Raw genomic sequence first — 20748 nt, 5'->3', positions numbered from 1 at the left:
CTGACTCCTGACTCCAATTAGTTTTTGGAGAAGTCATTAGCCTAGGGGTTCAGATCCTTTTTCCAACCTACACTGTGAATGTTTAAATTAAGTTTTCATTATAGACAAAAAAATCTAATAATTTGTGTGTTAGTTTAAGCACACTATGTCTATTGTTGTGACTTACATGAAGATCAGATCAAATTTGATGACACATTTATGCAGAAATCCAGATACTTTTTCTTGCCACTGTACAGTGCCTTGCGAAAGTATTCGGCCCCCTTGAACTTTGCGACCTTTTGCCACATTTCAGGCTTCAAACATAAATATATAAAACTGTATTTTTTGGTGAAGAATCAACAACAAGTGGGACACAATCATGAAGTGGAATGACATTTATTGGATATTTCAAACTTTTTTAACAAATCAAAAACTGAAAAATTGGGCATGCAAAATTATTCAGCCCCCTTAAGTTAATACTTTGTAGCGCCACAAGATATATCCATTTCATTTGTTAAAAAAAGAGACACAAACCTTGTCTCCGAAGTGTTTACTAGATAGTTGACTAGCCTTCCAGTTGAAAAAAATTGACTTGCCAGTCAAATTTTCATAGCCTAGTGCGCTCTTCTGTGGACTCTTGAAAATTGATCTTCACTGACATGTTTTTCAATGTTGTAACCAAATAATGTCTCATCATTTGTTTTACAGATTAATCTTATGTTTTGAGAAAGCAGATAAGTTTATATTAATACTAAAATATAAATGAGTATGAATAATTTACATCAAATAACATTTTAATTTCAGTGATGTGCTTTGACAGAAACAATGAAGTGTTTGGAGTTTGTGTTACAGAGTTGCAATTAGAAAGTAAAGGAAGAAACACACAAGAAGGGTTGAATCAATATGTTTATTATAATTTAGACATTTTTTTTACAAATAATTGCATATGAAAAAGAAAATAAACAATTAGATTTCAACCTCTATATTATCACAGAAATCACAATAAAAAATCAAGCTCCATTGATTAACATGGTTTGCAATACAGCAACAATAGTCATTTATACAACAGAGAGAGAGAAACAAACAGATTGTGAAGTACCTGAGGGTGGTGCAATGGGTGGCGTGACAGGTGGCCGGTAGAGCTTTTCTCTTCCTTTTCTGTGCTGCAGTTGAGAGAAAAGGTAGTGTTAGGGCATGTTTTCAACTTTTTTTACATCAATACCTCTGGAGGAAGCTGCAGTAGTTTTAAGGAGGTGGACAGACATGCCTTGTGGGCTGGTGTCTTGGACTGTAGATATGTAAAGAGAGATTTTTTTTTTAAACAACACGTAACAAACAGTATGTATTTTTAAAATAATTTAACATGTATTTACCTGTAGAGGTGTCTGTATTCAAATGGCCGTGGTCAGGAATACCAGATGAGGCTGCTGTGGTTCAGTGACCAGGAGAGATGGAGGAGGCAGTTGGTCCAGAGGAGGCCGTTTCGGGGTTGACAGACAGGGGGGGGCTGGTTTGCATTGTGGTGGTGGACAAAACCCGACGCCGATGGCTTGGAAAAGCTGGTGTTGGTGGGATTAAGCAACCGACAATCGTGTGGCTGGGAGAGAGCATACACATGGCCTGCTCCTACAGGTGTTGCACACTGGGAGGCATGGGCGGTGGTGATGCAGCTGTCAGGTATGGTTCCAGTGGGGGGGCCCTCTCACCCCTCTCCTGCCACTGGGGCATGTATTCCTCCCTGGTGGGGTATGTGGCGACCACAGGGAGTCTTCTGTATCAGTCTGGCTGACACTTCAGCAAGGTAAGGACCCTTCCACCACATACAGCATGTCTTAGTAGCGCTGGTACAGGTAGAAGAATACTCTAGCAAATTCTGATTTGTTTACCATATAGGAGTGGTCAAAATGGCTGAGGTCTTCAACTACCTTGGAGAACTCAGCCTTACAGCGCCACAATATGCCACATCCAGCGGCTGCTGGACATGGGTGCAGTGTGGTGGAAGACAACGTAGTATAACCCCTTCCCTTTGAGCCGCAGCGAGCACCTCAGGGTCCATGCGGCTCTTGTGCTCATCGATGGGGAGAAGGAGACAGGGGGACATCCTCCTCAGCTGCGTGGATGCAGGCCAGCACTAATGTGCTCCTTGGTTCCCGGAGCCTGCTGGTACACGTGTTTTGCACCCCAGAGAGCCAGGACATTGCCTGCTCTGGTCGCTATAAAACTCAAGACTCATCGCAGTTAAAGATTTGTCTGGGTTTCTCCTTCAACCCACTCTCCTCCAAGAAGAAGGTGTCCATCATCGGACGGGTGGCACACTCAGCTCTCCCGCTGTCCAGGGTGTCTGGCCTCCTCATGCTCAGTTTCTTGTGCTTCCTTCTGAACATTTCCTACCACCTCTTCCCCAGTGGTGGGATTGTTTCTCCTCGGTGCCAAAACCTAGAATGGAAAATAAATTGTCCATCCAGGATGAAAATGTTTGTTTTGGCATCACCATACACATCACACATTGAGAACAGTCAGTCCAGCATTCTACATACAGTTGAAGTCAGAAGTTTACATACACTTAAGTTGGAGTCATTAAATCTCGTTTTTCAACCACTCCATATATTTCTTATTAACAAACTATAGTTTTGGCAAGTCGGTTGGGATATCTACTTTGTGCATGACACAAGTAATTTTTGCAACTATTGTTTACAGACAGATTAATTCACTGTATCACAATTCCAGTGGGTCAGAAGTTTACATACACCAAGTTGACTGTGCCTTTAAAAAGGTTGGACAAATCCTGAAAATTGTGTCATAGGCTAATTAACATAATTTGAGTCAGTTGGAGGTGTACCTGTGGATGTAACTGTTTGGCCATAATGACCATTGATAAGTTTGGAGGAAAAAGGGGGAGGCTTGCAAGCCAAAGAACACCATCCCAACCGTGAAGCGCTGGGGTGGCAGCATCATGTTGTGGGGGTGCTTTGCTGCAGGAGGCACTTCACAAAATAGATGGCATCATGAGGAATATTCTGTGGATATATTGAAGCAACAGCTCAAGACATCAGTCAGGACGTTAAAGCTTGGTCGCAAAAGGGTCTTCCAAATGGACAATGACCGCAAGCATACTTCCAAAGTTGTGGAAAAATGGCTTAAGGACAACAAAGTCAAGGTATTGGTGTGGCCATCACAAAGCCCCGACCTCAATCCCATAGAACATTTGTGGGCAGAACTGAAAAAGCGTTTGCGAGCAAGGAGGCCTTCAAACCTGACTCAGTTACACAAGCTCTGTCAGGAGGAATGGGCCAAAATTCACCCAACTTATTGTGGGAAGCTTGTGGAAGGCTACCTGAAACGTTTGACCCAAGTTAAACATTTTAAAGGTAATGCTACCAAATGTAAACTTCTCACCCACTGGGAATATGATGAAATAAAAGCTGAAATAAATCATTCTCTCTACTATTATTCTGACATTTCACGTTCTTAAAATAAAGTGGTGATCCTAACTGACCAAAGGTGTACGTAAACCTCCAACTTCAACTGTACATAAACACATAGAACAGCAGTTACAGTACCTGCTTATTTTGTTGGATGTGTCATTAGCTGTTGTCTGGTGAAAGGAAACCCCATGCCTAGCGCAGTAGATATAGTACTGCACCAGAGAATTTTCATCCTCTGGTGCAGGCAATGTGGGTGGTCCGCTGCGACAACCATGGGTTATCTGGCTGCTCAGAGTGTCCGTCAGGGTTTTCTGAGGTACACTATACACCTTGGTAGATAAGAAAAGAAAACTGTTATTAGCAGATGAGATTCACTTACATGTGGTAATCTTCTAAAAACAAAAGTTGACAAACCTTGGCAGCCTGGTGGATAGTCATCCCATCCCCAAAGTCCTTCACGGCATGGAAGATGTCCACCTCACTCCATTGCTTCCTTTTGACTTTATCTATGCAGTGGAGGGAAATACAGTATATGTAGCTAAATAACTTGGCATACTATACACATTTTAGAACGATAACTCCATCTGAATATGTATAAACATTTACAAGTCAAAGCTAAGGCATTGAAAGGTGATACTGAAAGGCTTCATAAATTGACAGTGTACCCACATTTTTTGTTTGTTACCTGTAATGAAAATTTGTGTCCCAATTAGTTTAATATTGTTGCGTACATAGTAACATTTGACTAAATACTGCCTCTATGTAGCTGTTGTATCAGATTGGGCAAAACACCCCTGTCAGACGACTCCAAATTTGATACGTTAAAAGTTTTAAAACATTCAGCTGTTTTCGTGGTGTCTATTCTCTAACACTTACAATTTATTTTCCTTTTGGTTATTAACCTCTTGAGCTTATGGCTCAATACTGCCCCCGTTGGAGGAAGTGCGTGCCCATAGTAAACTGAAAATATTTTTTTCCAAAATTGCTAATATATGCATATAATAATAATTATTGAATAGAAAACACTCTAAAGTTTCTAAAACCGTTTAAATTATGTCTGTATGTAAAGCAGAACTCTCAGGGCAGCCTTTCTCCCAAACTCTCTCTTGTCAAGAGAAAAGTTGGGTCAACTTTGACGTCATCGCCCCCACCCTTCCCAGGCAGCTACCGATCTGGGAACAGTATGTATTTGTTCAGCGCGATGTCTGCTTTCAATTGGCACGTTCATTGTTTGAATTTCGCGCTCCCTCATCCTTTGGCGGGCGAAAATGCCCGGTTCACTCTCACATACATGCACTCTATTGCACGCGGCCGATTTGGGGAACGTTCTTTTCCAATAGACACCAGTTGAAGCCGGTTCGTTTGTTCGCGATGATCATTGTTTTACATGATAAAAACATCATTTTGCTCGATTCTGCACTTAGTTTGACCAGTTTAGTCAACATATAATATGTAATTTTGAAGATTTGATGCGCAAGAGTGCGGGACCAGAAGGAGCAGAAGTTATTTTGGGTGCATTTCAGCTGAAGCTGTTAGCATATGCTAATACAAAGACGCACAACTTGAAACCAAACGATGTATTGGGTAAGTATGACTCCTTCTACGTCTTCTGATCGAAGAACATCAAAGGTAAGGGAATATTTATGTGGTTATTTTGGGTTTCTGTGGACTCCAAACGTAGAGGAGACACTGCTAATATCTGAGCGCCGACTCATAGCATAGACTAGTGAACGAATTCTGTAACGTTAAAAATAAATGTAACACAGCGGTTGTATTAAGAAGAAGTGTATCTTTGTAACTATATGTAGAACATGTATATTTAGTCATGTTTATTGCTTGTTATCTGATGTTATCTGTCGGAGCTATCATAATTTCTCCGGACATTTTGAGTAGCATTTTTTGAAATGTCGTCATTGTAAACAGAGATTTATGGATATTAATGGCATATTATTTAAAAAAAAAATGTACTGTGTAACATGTAATATTACTGTCATCTGATGAAGATTTTCAAAAGGTTAGTGAATTATTTATTTTTTAATCCTACTTTTAAATTTTATATTTTCTGGGACAAAATGGCCGCCGCTTGCCTTTTGTTTCGGTGGTGGTCTAATATAAATGTGTGCTATGTTTTCGCCGTAAAACATTTTAGAAATCTGACTTGCTGGGTAGATGAACAAGGTGTTTATCTTTCATTTGAGCTATTGGACTTGTGTAGGTGTGGAGGTTAAATATTTCTAAGAATATTTTTTCGCATTTTGCGTTATGCTAATGAGCTTGAGCTGTAGTCACGATCCCGGATCCGGGATGGGTAGCATCAAGAGGTTTTAAGCAGTTCTACGAACATTTAGGAATGAAGCTAGCAACATTAGCAAATCCACTATATTTCAGAGGTTAAAAGCTGGATATTAAATGGTGTGGTCTGTCGTGCTGTCGGATTGAACAATAAACAGAGTGTCCCAGAAAATGTGTATAAATAACCTAACTTACATAAATTGTAATGAAAATGAATGGTCAGCTAGCTAGAAGGGTGGAGCTAGAGGCGGGCTCTCGCCCCACCGACTTCTTCGCCAAGCTATTGAAGGATGCAATGGGATCGGATGTTTTGGATTCGGATCCCCAGCTGGACCGTGCACATCGCTCCCTTGTCCCAGTGCCTGGACCGGGCCAACGTCCTCGCCCAGTAATCATCTGTTGTCACAGTTGCAAGACCAAGGATCTTATCCTGCGTGAAGCTCGAATGAGGGGCAACCTGTCACATAAAGGGCATCCATTCCGTGTACATGAGGATTATGCGCCCGATGTGGCAAAGCATCGCGCCGACTACAGAGATGTCATGACCAAACTCTACAAACTCCATCTTCGCCCAGCCTTACTCTTCCCTGCAAGACTAAGAATTACCCCGCCTTCCGGTGATAAGATTTGGCTCTCCTCGGTTTTGGACGCAGAGAAGTTTATCCGGGGATATACACCAATCCCCCGTACAGGTTAGAGTGCCTTGTCATTGCATGTTAGGGCCTGCTCATGGACTCGAGTCCATACTATACCATATTGGGTGAAACCGTATTAAACGGGCTCAACAAGGGCTACCGAACATGTAAGACGCTGAGCCGACCAATGGATGGCGGTCAGAGCTCTCATTTAACGTTAAATTCACTTTCATCCCGGCTGTGCTCAGAGCGATGCATATTTTTACTTCCAGGTTTGATCACTGACACCTTCGGATGGATATACTTATATTCCCCCACTTTTGTTTTGTTTCGTTATTTATTTTACAATCCTTACATTATTCTTACTACCATACCATTTATTTATTGCTTGCAGGGGACTGGGGGTGATGGTTGGGAGGGGGCAGACGCAGACACCTGGTTAGCAAGTTGATGTTTTGTGCCGTTCCTCCTTTGGCTAGCCGTGGGTCGCTCTCCCGACTAGAGTCCCACCAGCCCTCTTTAGTGCTTATATGTCTGTGTAGGTGTACGTACATATAATTACTATTTGTACTTTATTACTATTTTCTCTTAGCATTTTAGTATTATGTATGTGTATATTTTAAATCAGTGTAGATTGTTATACTGGGGTATGAATGTTTGTATGTGTATATGTGCATATGGATGTATATACATGTTCTTTAAATATATATACGATTTTTTTGTGTGGGTATGTATGTATGTATGTATGTATGTATGTATGTATGTATGTATGTATGTATGTATGTATGTGTATGTATATATATGTATATATATATATATATATATATATATATATATATATATATATATATATAAAAAAAATAATAATATATATATATATTTTTTTATTAAAAACGTTTAATTTAGCAAATCCTTGTTCCGATCTCCTGACCCACAGTATGTAAAGGTACAGTTGACTATGTCGGTTGCGGATGGTTTATTTTTTGACCGGCAGTGCTTAGCAATATAATCTTGAGGCTATATCTTGCTTATCTCTGGGATTGACCCAGGATGACGCTTAAATGCGCAATATGTTTAAGTTGCAACTTATTCTGTTTAGGTTTATTAGATGCCAACTGAACACTTTATTCGTGGGAGCCTCCTCAGTTCATATGTTAGTAGAAGTTCTAGGATAGTGAGAGGTGAACGTATAGTTGGGATTTTATTTTTGTTTTACCTCTTGTTCGAGGTCGCGCCGTGCTTTTTTGGCATCCGCCAGACAATGTGTTTATTATTTTTATTTTTCCTTTTTTTTCTTCTCCTGTTTGTGCATGCCTGTTAAATATGGGTTGATGGGGGGGGGGGTAAGGGTTGGGGAAATTAGGGGAACAGGGTGGGAAGTAAAGGTGCTTGCAGGGTGGGAGGAGTGGGTTGGATACTGCTCGGGTGTAGGTGCTACATATGCTGATCGTGAGGGTTTGGTGCGCTTTCTTAACTTTTATCAAGTTACATGGTATGCAGGCCACCATAGGAACTACAAACGAGAGGAGGGTGGGGCTTACATTCACCTCCTGGAATGTCAAGGGTTTAAACAAACCAATTAAGAGGGGCAAGGTCCTAGCCCACCTGAAAGCACTCTCATCTGATATTATATTTTTGCAAGAAACCCATCTGAAGAATAACTCTCATAGCAGACTTAAGTGTAGGTGGGTGGGGCAAGTGTATCACTCTAACTTCTCTGCCAAAACGAGAGGCACAGCGATTCTGGTACGGAAAGGAATTCCCTTTCTACATAAAACAACCCTTGCGGATAAAGAGGGTCGGTATGTGATCGTAATAGGAGAAATCCACTCTACCTCAGTAACTCTACTAAATATCTATGGGCCAAACATTGATAACCCCTCTTTTTTCAAAAGAGTCCTTGCCCTGATTCCAGAAATCTCCCATACTAACCTGGTCATTGGAGGGGACCTTAATTGTGTACTAGACCAGTATTTGGATAGATCCTCTACCCGGCGAACCCCTACCTCCTATTCAAGCGAATTCTTGAATACCTACGTAAAAAATTCGAACTTATTTGATATATGGAGGATCGCTAACCCTACGGGTAGGGAATACTCCCTTTACTCTCATGTTCACAATGTTTACACTCGAATTGACTACTTTTTGTTGGATGCTAGACTACTCCTCTATACCTGTAATGTGAGGTATCATGATATTATAATCTTGGACCACAGTCCACTCACCTTCTCCCTGAGATTGGGTGACATTGTACCAAACGAGAGGGTCTGGAGGTTGAATCCTCAGCTCCTCACAGAACTAACATTCTGTGAATATCTTAAAGACCAAATTACATTTTCTTTGATACCAACGACAACACAGAGACCTCCCCAGCATTATTGTGGGAAACACTGAAGGCTTATCTGAGAGGCTGTATCGTCTCCTTTCAGGCTGCCAGGAGTAGGCGAATCAGAGGAAAACTGGAAAAACTGGAGGGACAAATTCACTTACTGGATAGGGAGAATGCTACCCACCCATCTATGGAGAAACATTAAAAAAATTACCTCTTTAAAATTTGAATATAATCAGATTCTCTCAGCTAAAATTGCTAAATCTTTTCTCTATGCAAAGCAAAAATATTTTGAGTTTGGTGACAAACCACACAAATTACTCGCCAGACAACTTCGAAAAAATGTGAGTGACCGAATGATTCACAAAGTTAAATCTGCATCTGGGGAATTACTCTCTTCCCCCAAAGACATCAATGACAGATTCCGGCAGTTTTATGAGACTCTATATACATCTAAAGCGGATCCTAACCCCTTAATTATGCAAACATTTTTGGAGGACTGTAATATTCCTGCCCTGAACCAGGAAGATTCTAACTTCCTGAATAAGGAAATATCTCTTGATGAAATTCGAGAAACAATTAAATCTCTAAAGAGTGGCAAGACTCCGGGCCCAGATGGATACCCAGGTGAATTCTATAAAACATTCAGCAACATGCTCTCTCCCTACCTGCACAAAATGTTGGTTCAGGCCAATGAGGATGGAGCTCTCCCTTCTACTTTGGACGAAGCGTTCATTACAGTTATACATAAGAAGGGTAAAGATCCAGAAGAGGTAGGGTCATACAGACCAATATCTCTCCTCAATACAGACCAAAAGATTTTAGCAAAAACTCTGGCAACAGGCTTAGCACTTTAATTAGCAAATTGGTCCATTCGGATCAGACCGGCTTTATCCCTAACAGAAACTCATTCTTCAATCTCAGGCGCCTCTTCAATATTATGTATTCTCAGAGGTTACCCAACGTGGACCTTGCCGTCATATCTCTTGATACCGAAAAGGCCTTTGACCAAGTTGAGTGGCCCTATCTATTCAAGGTCCTACAGAAATGTAATATTGGAGATGAGTTCATAAATTGTATCCAGCTTTTATATCGGAACCCCTGTGCCAGAATACTCACTAACCAATCATTGTCGCCCCGATTTAACCTTAACAGGGGGACAAGGCAGGGTTGTGCGCTGTCGCCTATGCTCTTCGCCCTAATTATCGAACCCCTCGCTCAGACGATTAGATCTCATGCAGCAATACACGGCTATAATACTAAAGATACACTAAATAAGATTTCCCTATACGCAGATGACATCCTACTCTATGTAACAGAACCCCAGGCTAGTATCCCAGCGATTCTTGATGTGATCAATTTGTTTGGTACCTTCTCGGGATATAGAATCAATTGGAACAAGAGTGAATTAATGCCCACACGGTCGCAAAACACCTCCTGGCTAGAACATCTCTCATTTAAGTTATCTTCAGAAAACTTTACCTACCTAGGAATTGTAGTTACCAAACAATACTCCTTACTATTTAAAGAGAATTTCCCCTCTCTGATACAAAAACTCAAAGCAAACATACTATTTTTTAGAACTCTCCCAATTTCTCTGCTGGGAAGAATTAATGCCATTAACATGGTCTTCCTCCCACAACTGCTCTACCTATATCAGAACATCCCAGCATTCATACCTAAATCCTTTCATAAACAACTGGACTCAATTATCAATCCTTTCATCTGGGATTATAAAACACACAGGATAGGTAAAAAACACCTCTGTAAATCCAAGATGGAAGGAGGATTGTCTCTCCCAAATGTTATATTTTATTACTGGGCCGCTAACCTCCGCGTTGTTACGTTTCTGCTGGATGACGCACTTCCGGCATCCAGCTGGTTTGTATGGAGCGTGAGGAGTGTCACCCCTTCTCTATTGGCGCTGTGATTTTGTCGCCTGTCAATCTGGAGATAGATAGATAGCACAGTCCGAATCTGGAAGCAAATTAAAGTCCACTTTGAGCTTAGAACAATGTCATTCATGCTCCCTGTCGCCAGGAATCCCTCCTTTGCCCCTTCTAACCTTGATAACACCTTTGAGCGATGGGGAGAGCTGGGGATAAGTACCATAGGGGATTTATACATAGAAGGGACCTTTGCTTCCTTTGAGTTGCTGAGGGAAATTTATAATCTTCCCAGAAGTAATTTTTTCAGATACCTACAAATTAGAGACTACGTTAGAGAACACCTCCCAACATTTGGGAATGCTAAACCTTCCATGTTTGACGGATGCATAAAAATATGCCCCACCTCAGATAAACTGATATCGCGTCTATATGATGCTTTTCAATCTGTTAGCACACCTTCTACAGATGCCATCAAGGCAAAATGGGAGGAAGAACTAGGGACTGACATTTCTGTGGCAGACTGGGGAGAGAGCTTGGAGTATATCCACACATGCTCCATTAATTCCAGACATCGTCTCATACAATTCAAGGTATTACACAGATTACACTATTCCAAAACTAAACTGCATAGGATATTTCCTGATACATCCCCTACATGTGATAAATGTCAGGCTGCGCAGGGTACACTACTCCACTGCTTTGCCCTATGCTCTAGCTTGCATGGTTATTGGTGTGGAATTTTTGGGATCCTCTCTGAAGTTTTGGAGACTTCAATAGATCCAGACCCGCTTCTGATAATCCTGGGAGTATCTGAGTCCCTAAACGGATTAACCAAGCCCCAAAAACAACTAATCTCGTACGGTCTCATTTCGGCAAAAAAACGAATCTTGTTGTTTTGGAAAAGGAGGGAAGCGCCCTCTACCAAATTATGGCTCAGTGAATTGGCAAACACTGTACACTTAGAAAGAATTAGATATATTCTGAACAATAAATTATCAACATTTGATCAAATCTGGCAGCCTTTCCTCTCCTACTTGGACGAGTCGGCGCTGTGAATTTGTACTTATTAACGCACTCTCAATTGTAATATTTTAATCTACCTTTGGGCAGCATGTGCTGGCCCTGCCACCCGAGCAGTTGGGGGAATAAGTGGGGGAATAAGTGGGGGAGGGGGATAGGGGGGACATCTTCCCTCTTTCTTTCTACGTGTCCTTTTTTTGTATGTCGTGTTTTGTATTATTTGTTTTGCACCCAGGGCTCTGGGTCTTGTTCCTGAATGCTCTTTTATGTTTAGATAAGAATTGTATACCTGTCTTGTATACCTATACACCATTCTTGTGTGTGTTTAATAAAAAATATTTGAAACAAAATGCATCTAGATCGGCGATCGGATCCATGCCGAAGCGTCACATTTCAGGTTAGCGCGCACTCGGCAGGCAGTATAGAAAACTCCCCCAAGGAGCAACAGAATGTCCGAATTAAAAGAACGCGCAGCCCCCACCAACACCTTAAAAACGTATTCTGTCAGTGGATGCTGGTGACGTAAAAAACTGAGGAGGATCATAAAAAACTAATTATTTTAACCTAAAGCATTTAATAAAAGACATTTACAGTGGGGAATGGGAATGGGAATTTAACATTTATTTTGTTTGACTAGGCAAGTCAATTTTGAACAAATTCTTATTTACACCGGCCAAACCCGGATGACGCTGGGCCAAATGTGCGCCACCCTATGGTACTCCAATCACTGCCGGTTGTGATTCAGTCTGGAATCGAACATGCAGGCCAGGCTCATCATGGATGGATGGATGGTGTTAGAGAAGAGCATAACTCTTTCACTGGGGGCAGGACAGGATTTGACTGGGAAGACAAAACACAATACACTACACAGTTAGACAATAGAGCTAAGAATGAGTTAGTCCAAGCAAGGATGATTGATGTGTAATATGTGATTGTGTGTGTGAATGACTCTACATACAGTAATGAGAGAAAATGTATACGGGGACTCACAGTGCTTGGAGAGAAAACATTCAATGTGCCAGTGGACGAGCGAGTACGAGACGTGGCTTCAGTTCATGTCAGGAGAGAGTTGACAATGGTGGAGTGGAGGGGTCATCACCTCTTAATCAAAGAACAGGGCGGACATAGATGTAAATACAAATAGCAGTTACATTCCAGTACAGCTGCATCATTGTAGGTTTGGGCAAGTCGTTTCTCCATGAAGTTAAACTCAAAGATCTCAGAATTCACAAAGTCAAACACACACTGTACATTTCACCCACTTGACACATCAAAGTAGCCCAAGAAACGTTACTGAATAAAGCCCTGATCATCCACATACCTGATGATAACAATTGCAAGCAGACTGGTGGCACCATATGTCCCAGAGCGGTGTGGCAATTTTTCCCCCCTAGGGCCCAGACTGTTTCCTTATCTGTTAACCTGGTTTGGTTAAAACTCTGGACCCTTTAAGGTATGACAGTGATTAGTAGTAAAAAGGTTTTATACGGCTATGGGAGGAGTTTTTCCTAATCAGGTCACACGGTTTTAAAAAACTCTTAAAAAAACTCCTGGACCTGGGGGGGGGGGTGAAAACCCTGTCAAACTGCAGTACTTCCTCTACGCAGACACAACAACTGATAGACAATAGAACTCACAGGGCTGAGCTTGCTTTATGCATGTTTGCACCATGCAGGCCTATGCAACTGTAGGACTAAAAACATTAACTCACATGTCTGATCACTGTTATGCTGATTAATTAATTCCAGTTAATAATTTTTGATTGAAAACGAATAGGCAGCCTAGCCAGCCCAAGTTTGAATATAAACCAAATTTGATCTCATTCACAGTTGATCAGAAAAATTGTCTAGTTTTCATCATGTCCGATGTCTAGTGTTTAGGTGTAGCCTAGGCTGCTGCAACATTAATGTAGTTTTTACTTGTCTGTCCAGACTTATTATGTGTTGTCACCTTTGCTGCATCAGGATGATAGGATGGAAGCTATTAAATAATTCGGAACTGACTGACAGACCAGAAAAGTTCCATATGTTCAGCAAGTAAAGCATCATAATATGCAATTACCTCTGCAAGCTCCTTGCAGCTGCCCTTATGTGAAGAACTTCCCCTCTCATCGTCGTGTCCTTTAAAAGCCAATTCTTGCATGCAGTGGTGTCAATAAACAGCTTCAGAACATCCCTGTTTCTTCTTACTTTCTCATTGTGCTTCGCAGTTAAATACGCAGACCTTCGTCCATTACATGATCAAAATGGCTTTTTCCCAGAAGCTTGAATCTTATGTGAGCATTTATATGCTCCCTGCTTTTGTTATGCCGTTTATGTCACAACCTGATCTGTTTCACCTGTCTTGTGCTTGTCTTCACCCCCCTCCAGATGTCGCCCATTTTCCCCATTGTCCCCTGTGCATTTATACTTGTGTTTTCTGTTTGTCTGTTGCCAGTTTGTCTTGTCAGGCCTACCAGCGGTATTACCATGCTCCTGTTTTCCGCTCGAGTCCCTGTTTTCTAGTTTTCCCAGTTTTGATCATTCTGCCTGCTCTGAGCCTGCCTGCCATTCTGTACCTTGTGACACTATCCTGGGTTACTGACCTCTGCCTGCCCTGACCTTGAGCTTGCCTGCCATTCTGTACCTTTCGGACTCTGCTCTGGATTACTGACCTCTGCCTGCCCTTGACCTGTCGTTTGCCTGTCCCTTGTATTTGCAATACATTTTTGTTACTTTGAACTGTCTGCATCTGGGTCTTATCCTGAGGGTCTGATAGTACGAACTGGCCATGACTGACCCAGCAGACTCGGACCAGCTCCGCAACGCCATCTCCTCCCAAGGAGCCACCATTAGAAGACACGAGGGGTTACTCCGAGGTCTTATGGATGGATTCCAGACCTTGGCAGAATGCTATGACTGTACCTTGAATACATTGCTGGAGAAATTCTGTGGATTATTTGTGAGGTGACCGGTCACAACAGTAGCCTCCCAGCCCCCCAGTAACACCACTGTCAGCTGTGTGTCTCTCCAGGCTACCCCGGCTTCCTGAGAACCCTGCTTACCACCTTGGCACGCGTCGCTGGAGGTTCAGGAACCAGTTTCCCTCAACTTCGAGCTACAGCTGTCATCCTTCCCCCCCGGACCGCTCGACGATAGCGTATCTCATGATGCTAATGTCCAGGCTCTCGCCCGGGAGGAACTCCGGAAGTCCCCGGCGTCTACATCCCTGAGAGGATCCGAGCTTACCTGAGTTCCCCCATGAGTCTCCGAGGTCTGCCAACTCGCCTTTTTCGGAGCCGATGTAACTCGGCAGAGCCAGTTTGTCTCACAGCCCTCTGTCTCCTCTTTCCAGGCAACCCGGTCAACCAGATATGTGCCCGGGTAGTACGCCAGGTGGTGTCCCTAGAGGGGGTACTGTCACACCCTGATCTGTTTCACCTGTCTAGTGCTGGTCTCCACCCCCTTCAGGTGTTGACCATTTTCCCCATCCCCTGTGCATTTATACCTGTGTTTTCGGTTCCTGGTTCTCTTGTCTCATCAAGCCTACCAGCGTTTTCCGGTACTCCTGATTTTTCTCTCTCGTCCCTGTTATCCAGTTTTCCCGCCTTTGGCCATTCTGCCTGCCCTGCCCCTGAGCCTGCCTGCCATTCTGTACCTTGTGACACTGCCCTGGATTACTTACCTCTGCCTGCCCTTGACGTGTCGTTTGCCTGCCCTTTGTTTTTGTAAAACTTGTGTATCTTGAACTGTCTGCATCTGGGTTTTATCCTGAAGTCTGATAGTTTAGCTGAACAATCGATGTTCTTCAGGTTACCCAAGATTCAGACTTTACAAAAAGCAGGCATAGACAGCAAATCAGATGGGTTGATGAAAGAATCCCTGTTAACCAGCTATACATTTGATACCAATTGATATTGAACACAATCACCTTTTCATCCTTCTTCATGAAACTAATCTCAGGCAGAGGCCGACCCTCTGTATTAATTCACACCTTTTCCATGTACACCAGAGAATGAAAGGGGTTATTCAACAAAGTCCACAACATTATTGGTAGCGTTGTCCATTCTGCCATTCGGATGGCAAAACTGCATGTTCGCACTGGTGGGTAGGGCTACCGTCTTATCGGCCCTCAGCCAATCATGCTATTTTGTTTGTTTTTTCGCCTTGTTCGTAACTTGTTTTGTACATAACGTTGCTGCTACTGTCTCCTATGACCGAAAAGAGCTTCTAAACATCAGAACTGGGATTGCTCACCTCAAACTGGACGAATAGTTTTTCTTCAATGAGTCGGACGCAAGGGAAATACTGTTGACACCCAAACAGGCCCTGACCCCCTGTGATTCGCTGGAGGAGGAAACGTAGATTTCGAGGCAAAAGATCAGGGTGCCTTGTGAGGACAAGGCGACGAGTGGCTAATCTGCCCTTGCCCTCTGTTCTGCAAGTGAACGTACAATCGCTAGAAAATAAAATGGATAAACTGAAAGCACGTATGTCCTACCAATGGGACATTAAAAACTGTAATATTTTATGCTATACCGAGTCGTGGATCAATGACGACATTAAGAACATAGAGCTGGTGGCTTATACACCATCGGCAAGACAGAACAGCAGCCTCTGATAAGACACGGGGCGGGCCTATGCATTTATGTAAACAACAGTTGGTGCATGATATCTAAGGAAGTCTCAAAGTTTTGCTCGCCTGAGGTAGAGTATCTTATCATAATAAGCTGCAGACCTGACTATTTACCCAGAGAGGTAATTTTTTTCCGTAGCTGTCTATATACCACCACAGAGCGAGGTTGGAACTAAAACTGCACTAAATTAGCTTTATTCCGCCATAATCAAACAGGAAAACGTTCATCCAAAGGCGGCGTTCCTAGTGGCCGGTGACATTAATACTTAGAAACTTAAATCAGTTTTACCGAATTTCTATCAACATGTTAAATGTGCAACCAGAGGAAAAATTCTAGACCATCTCTACTCCACACAAGGAGACACGTACTAAGCTCTCCCTCGCCCTCCATTTGGCATATCTGACTATAACTCTAGCCTCCTGATTCCTGCATACAAGCAACAATTCAAGCAGGAAGCACCAGTGACTCGGTCTATAAAACAGTGGTCAGATGAAGCAAATGCTAAACTACAGGACTGTTTTGCCAGCGCAGACTGGAATATGTTCCGGGATTCTTCTGATGGCATTGAGGAGTACACCACAGTCACTGGCTTTATCAATAAGTGCATCAAGGACGTCATCCCCACAGTGACTGTATGTACATACCCCAACCAGAAGCCATGGATTACAGGCAACATTCACACTAAGCTAAAGGGTAGAGCTGCCGCTTTCAAGGAGCGGGACTCTAACCCGGACGCTTATAAGAAATCCTGCTACGCCCTCCGACAAACCATCAAAAAAGCAAAGCATCAATACAGGACAAAGATCGAATCGTACTACACCAGCTCCGATGCTCGTCGGATGTGGCAGGGCTTGCAAACTATTATAGACTACAAAGGGAAGCACAGCCAAGAGCTGCCCAGAGGCATGAGCCTACCAGACAAGCTAAATAATATGCTCGCTTCGAGGCAAGTAACACTGAAACACGCATGAGAGTATCAACTGTTCCGGATGACTGTATGATCACGCTCTCCGCAGCCGATGTGAGTAAGACCTTTCAAACAGGCCAACATTCACAAGGCCACTGGGCCAGATGGATTACCATGATGTGTACTCCAAGCATGCGCTGACCAACTGGCAAGTGTCTTCACTGACATTTTAAACCTCTCCCTGTCTGAGTCTGTAATACCAACATGTTTCAAGCAGACCACCATTGTCCCTATGCCCAAGAACACTAAGGTAACCTGCCTAATGACTACTGACCCGTAGCACTCGTCTGTAGCCATGAAATTCTTTGAAATGCTGGTCAACATCAACACCATTATCCCAGAAACACTAGACCCACTCCAATTTGCATACCGCACCAGCAGATCCACAGATGATGCAATCTCTATTGCACTCCACACTGCCCTTTCCTACCTGGACAAAAGGAACACCTTAGAGAATGCTATTCATTGACTACAGCTCAGCGTTCAACACCATAGTGCCCTCAAAACTCATCACTAAGCTAAAGACCTTGGGACTAAACAGCTTCCTATGCAACTGGTTCCTAGACTTCCTGACGGGCCAACACCAGGTGGTAAGGGTATGTAACAACACATCCGCCATAGTGATCCTCAACACGGGGGCCCCTCAGGGGGGTCCCCTTCTGTACTCCCTTTTCACTCATGACTGCACAGCCAGGCACAAGTCCAACACCATCATTAAATTTGCTGATGATACAACAGTGGTATGCCTGATCACCGACAACGATGAGACAGCCTATTGGGAGGAGGTCAGTGACCTGGCCGTGTGGTGCAAGGACAACAACCTCTCCCTCAATATGATCAAGACAAAGGAGTTGATTGTGGACTACAGGAAAAAGAGGACCGAGCATGCCCCCATTCTCATCGACCGGGTTTTAGTGGAGCAGGTTGAGAGCTTCAAATTCCATGGTGTCCACATCAACAAACTAACATGGTCCAAGCACACCAAGACAGTTGTGAAGAGGGCACGACAAAACCTTTTCCGCATCGGGAGACTGAAAAGATTTGGCATGGGTCCTAAGATCCTCAAAAGATTTTACAGCTGCACAATCAAGAGCATCCTGACAGGTTGCATCACTTCCTGGTATGGCAACTGCTCGGCCTCTGACCGCAAAGCGCTACAGAGGGTAGTGCGTACGGCCCAGTACATCACCGGGACCAAGCTTCCTTGCCACCCAGGACCTCTATAACAGGCAGTGTCAGAGGAAGGCCCTAAAAATCATCAAAGACTCCAGCCACCCTTGCCGTAGACTGTTCTCTTGGTACTGGAGCGCCAAGTCTAGTTCCAAGAGGCTTCTAAACAGCTTTTACCCCTAAGCCATAAGACTCCTGAACAGGTAATCAAATGGCTACCCAGACTATTTGCACCACCCCCACGCTGCTACTGCTCTCTGTTATTATCTATGCTTTAACAACCCTACCTGCATGTACATAATCATCTCAATTTCCTCGACACCGGTGCCCCCGCACATTGACTGTACTGGTACCTCCTCTATATAGCCCAGTTATTGTTATCTACAGCTGCTTATTTGTTTTTTTTCCTCATCTCCTACTTTTTAAAAACTTTTTTTGTTGCTATTTTCTTAAAGCTGGTTAAGGGCTTGTAAGTAAACATTTCACTGTAAGGTCTACACATGTTGTATTCGGCGCATGTGACAAATACATTTTTGATTTGACAAATTTAAATAAATTGCACTGTCTGGAAACAAAAATCCATTTATAATCTACCTCCGTCTCCTGTCATTTGAAAAGACTAATTTGAATTGAATAATATCCTAAAAATGCTCTACTATCACTTTCCACTCTCAATCTCTATCCAATAATGTCACCAACTCACCAAGCACCCACATCCCATAATGCTCTGCAGCACAACCCCAATACAAAACACTAGGTTAATTATCTGATCCTAATCCTATGATTGGATAGACATGTCAGTTCACACTACAAAAGCTTTGATTAGTTGGAGGTCGCCCTCAAGAAGTGGTCATGATTACCATGTACAGTAGGTCTATGGAAGGGGGTTAGGCCTATGAGCTCGTCATTTAACATTCAAACATGAGCCTCCTCAATGTAAAGGCAATGTAGCCAGAGGAAAACGGAAGCTAGCTATTCTCCAGCTACACCATGGTGCTAGCCCAGAGAGTGCTCTTGAATTTACTATAGACCTTCATTGCAAAACAGTGTGTTTTAATCAATTATTTGATGACATATGAATACATTCACTTATGAATACATTCACTATAGTTTAATTTTAAAAGGATAACTTATTTTAATGTTTCACAATTTTTATTTTCATGAAATTTCACTGAAGATGGTCCTCCCTTCCTCCCTGGGGAGGTTCCACTGTGCTCTATACAGTGACATCCGTCGCGGCCAAAACTACTCTTTCCCATATGCTAGCTACCAACAGCTGGCAGACATGTTTACATTTGGTTTGTTAAATCATTGTTATTTTATGGAAGACGTGAGCTAAATGTGCAATAGCTAGCTAATGTTAGCATAGAGGTAGCATGCTAGCTCTTTCACTTACCCGGATGACCTCCATGTTCACTGAAGCCCATGATAATGCTTGGTCTCTGCTGGTGCTGCTGGCTGTTTCATATGCTTTAGCAGCCACATTGTTGGTAGGGACAGCATCCACTTTGAGAAGCAACTTCTTGCTGAACCACTCCTTCCATTGTTGATAGCCATGGGAGTTCTCAGGGATGAAATGTGTCCCTCAGGATGACGAGTAGACGCCCAAATCGCCTGGTGTCCACTAGTTACCACAGCCACAAAGTCAATGGTCTATAATTGCATACATTCATAACTAAAATTAGCTTTTTGGTGTTAGGCATAAGGTTAGAAGTGTGGTCAAGGGACCAATTCCGCCTCATTCTCACATTTATTTAACTTTTTACTAAGTTTTGTTCCTTCACTCTTTGATGCTGACTGCGGGGTGTTGTAGGATTTAGCTAGAGCTGATTTTGAGAACCTCAAACCCAACTTTTAGAACAACATATCATAAGAATTGATTTAAGATTTAGTAATTTGGGAATGTTTTCTTGGGTTTTCTTTCTTTCTAAGTTACTATTATATGCATTTTTGGCATTGAGAAATAAGTGCTACACTCCCTTTTAAGGGTTACAATTTGGGATAGGGTTAAATCCCAAACAAGTGTCTAACGCTGGGATTGAACATGCAGTTGAAACCGGAGTCGTGATTACGCCCATCTGCCACTCTCGTCCACAATGCCTACTTGATGGTAAAATCTTGAGCGATCGAGCTGGGAATAGATGCGGTTGATGTAACTGGTGGGCATGATAATTCCATGCTTATCTACTACTGTCAACAGCAGCAGGTATATGAGCTGTCATTGCTCTTTCTCTCGCTCGCGATCCAAACAGTGTCTGTGTGTGGGGAATCTCACAAGAGACATGGTGTGCCTTCACAACCTGTTCTCAGGGCAATTTGTAGGTTATGGTATGTACATACAGTTGAGGTATGAAGTTTACATACACCTTAGCCAAATACATATAAACACAGTTTTTCACAATTCCTGACATTTAATCCTAGTAAAAA

General features: G+C 42.7%; 2 long non-coding RNA genes across 2 annotated transcripts; both read right to left on the bottom strand.

Moving 5' to 3' along the window:
* Positions 1-962: 962 nt before the first annotated feature.
* LOC121841304 lies at positions 963-3726 on the bottom strand. Its single transcript, XR_006080268.1, has 3 exons — positions 3540-3726; positions 1353-2415; positions 963-1142 (listed from the first exon to the last, which is right to left on the bottom strand). It is a non-coding gene; the product is annotated as an uncharacterized LOC121841304 (long non-coding RNA).
* Positions 3727-12243: 8517 nt separating this feature from the next.
* Positions 12244-19938, bottom strand: LOC121841320. Its single transcript, XR_006080288.1, has 3 exons — positions 19718-19938; positions 12560-12670; positions 12244-12409 (listed from the first exon to the last, which is right to left on the bottom strand). It is a non-coding gene; the product is annotated as an uncharacterized LOC121841320 (long non-coding RNA).
* Between the last annotated feature and the right edge of the window lie 810 nt (positions 19939-20748).

The sequence above is a fragment of the Oncorhynchus tshawytscha genome, linkage group LG29, assembly GCF_018296145.1.
Source record: "Oncorhynchus tshawytscha isolate Ot180627B linkage group LG29, Otsh_v2.0, whole genome shotgun sequence".
Lineage (NCBI taxonomy): Eukaryota > Metazoa > Chordata > Actinopteri > Salmoniformes > Salmonidae > Oncorhynchus > Oncorhynchus tshawytscha.
Note: the sequence above shows the minus strand (reverse complement) of the source record. Positions and strands in the feature narration are given on the sequence as shown.